This window comes from Tubulanus polymorphus, chromosome 6 (genome assembly GCF_964204645.1).
Source record: "Tubulanus polymorphus chromosome 6, tnTubPoly1.2, whole genome shotgun sequence".
NCBI classification, from domain to species: Eukaryota; Metazoa; Nemertea; class Palaeonemertea; order Tubulaniformes; family Tubulanidae; genus Tubulanus; species Tubulanus polymorphus.
In genome coordinates, this window is record NC_134030.1 from 11,756,823 (window position 1) to 11,759,612 (window position 2,790).

The 2,790-nt window shown below is 35.4% G+C and overlaps 1 long non-coding RNA gene across 1 annotated transcript; it reads right to left on the reverse strand.

Moving 5' to 3' along the window:
• Nucleotides 1-219: 219 nt before the first annotated feature.
• LOC141907413 (uncharacterized) lies at nt 220-1,672 on the reverse strand. The gene is made up of 3 exons (XR_012619486.1): nt 1,476-1,672; nt 829-953; nt 220-717 (listed from the first exon to the last, which is right to left on the reverse strand). It is a non-coding gene; the product is annotated as an uncharacterized LOC141907413 (long non-coding RNA).
• Nucleotides 1,673-2,790: the final 1,118 nt, after the last annotated feature.

Below are 2,790 nucleotides of genomic sequence, written 5' to 3' on the forward strand. Positions count from 1 at the left end.
GATTTCATAAAAAGTAAGATTTTGCATGTAATGTTCGGAGAATTGAAGGAATCTCCTGTCTTTTTAATTGTTTGATCCTCATTTAGTAGTTTTTTCCAGGATGCCATGTCAAAAAATCATGTTGTTTGTCCTGTATTGACTAGATTGGATCCTGTATGAATGAAGCACGTGTCTTTGTTGCCCTCTGAATAAATCCAAAAACTGTTTCACAAAAATCATGATCTGAACAAAAAATTTTGGATATTTCATTTATTATCAAGATAACTAGAGGCTTAGGGGACTGCCCAAGCCCCGAATTACAATGTTATTTATGAAAAATGTTGAATATATTGCTGTCACCAGCTCCAAGTGTTCTGCTTTCCTTGTAGGCCCATACACAAAAAATGTCCTTTTTCCGCTAATGTTGCCTTAACATACTGTATATCACATAATGAACATTTGTATCATACCTGCAGTTTTTTGAATAATGTCTTATATACAGCGCAGTAATATTTGTTCACCTCCGCACATAGAGAAAATCTTTTCAAAATAGGCATTTAGAACTGCGTAGAACCGCTTCTCAGTAACAGTAAATTCAACCGATCCAACAATCCAGTCAAAACAGTTGATGTGGATCCAGCTTTGAGGGAGAACATCATAATAGTAGTAACAGCCCCACGAAGGGTCACCTCAGCATTTGTGTGGAGAGGATCATCTATTTCCATCAATGAGCTGTGGCTGCAAAACAGATTAAACATTTTGGTGATTGGTCAAGTTCATATCCGATGAGTAGATTGGCAATTATGATTGCATTCACTTTAGTCATAAGGCACTGTATTACTAACTTACGTCGTCACAACCATTGTCTGCATTATTGGTTGATTGTGGCCATTTTCAATTCTTAAATCTTCCAGATTCTCAAAATCGACTTCTTGAAAAATCAAAATGTCCATCATTTAGCAACATATTACAAACTACAAAACAAGAAGTAATTTGAGAATAAATTATTCCCAAGCATATAGAACTTAAGGCTACAGTAGGCCTATACGTAGGTTGGTTTCCAGCTAGCGATTTCGTAGCCTATTGTTGCGATGAACATGCATAACGTACCAGATCGGACCTGGATTTTTTGTCTGTAAGGGCTTATATACGAAATACCTAGCATTGTCTATCATACATTATCCATTATATATGTAAACACCATATTTTGTATGTTATACACATAAAAAGTAGGTGGTACAATGCGATCGTCCAATATACAGACACTGAGACAGACAGAGGCCATCCCCTCAATTAGCACTGAGCCCGCTTGTGAAAACTAACAACATTAACATTAAACTAAACAATTGGCCTATGCAATAGCATAATTCTCCATGTCTCTTGTTTGTCCTGTCAACTTTATTGAACTGTCAAACCAATAATTTACTTGTTTAACATTATTATTGATAAGGACCAATAAAGTCAATTTGATTTGCTTAGATTTAAAATGATCTTACCTCCAAATGTTTAACATGTAGGCCTACTCGCGTATTTTAACTGGCCTTCTACTTGCAATTTCTTTTTCAAACTCCATGCTTGCAAAAGACGAATTCGGTTGGTATACATCGATATTTACGGGTAATTTTTCCACTAAAAAGTGCATCTTTATGTTATTTGTCTTCCATTTTGGAACACTACTAAAATGAAAACCTCAATGACGAACTGACGAGCTCCGATTAAATGGTTTTCAATGAACAGAAAAACAACCTAGACAAAATAATCTCATCTAAATGTTGAATTAAATACTTACAGGCCTTATTCATGCACCTTTTTGTCTATTTTTATAATACAGCGTATATTAAAATGATCGTCATTTCTTCACTGAATCGTTATTTTCAACTTGCTTAATTGATTTTGCCTTAGCTTCATTGATTTTCAGGGCTTCTAGTGGTCCTATTTTCCTATTTTTTCCTATTTTTTAGTGCTTGTCCTATTTTGTCCTATTTTTATATCAAAAAGTCCTATTTGTCCTATTTTCTCTCATTTTCCAGCTCGTCGACGACTTTTTATCGACAAAAATGTTCTTTATATCTTTTCATATGATGTGAAACACCATTTTGAGTGTTTGGTAGAACCTGCAGCATTCATGTTCGGTAAGTTCTGGCTATACAACTTCTTTTCTAATCTTTATATCCTAACATGCCCAATGATTTTGTTCCAAATGTCACATGTTGCAGTGCAACTGGGCTTTGGCTATATGAGGGTTACAAACCAGAGGTGGTCGAGAAGTCAATCTCTTTTCATCCAAACATTTCTTGATTATAATGCTAATTCTTTTGGGTCCGCCTCAGGTATACATTGCCAAGTATCACCACAGGGATGCTCTGTTGTGATCTAGCTGTGTGCAGTGACAATACTGAAAGCAATTATGGATTGCTTTGATTGTTGCCACTGCTTTAAATATTGTAACCTTAGACAGGAACAATGCCGAACCGGACCAAGTTCTCGGATTCATGGTTGATTGGATAAACAAGGACACAAAATAAATGAATGGTGCCAACCAGTGAAAGGCGATATTTATAAGGCATATTGCTTTATATGTGAAAAAAAAACTATCTATTGATAACCAGGGTTTAGGCCAACTAATACAACATGCCTCAAAAATGATGCATCAAAATAATAGCAAGATAAAACTGAACAAAAATCAGAAAAAACTTTTCCCGGTTGATAACACTTTAGAATGTGAAAGCTTAAGTGATAAGGTACTCAAGGCAGAAATAATATGGGCCATGTATGTGGCTGTAAATGACTACAGCTTCTTGTCATGCAACG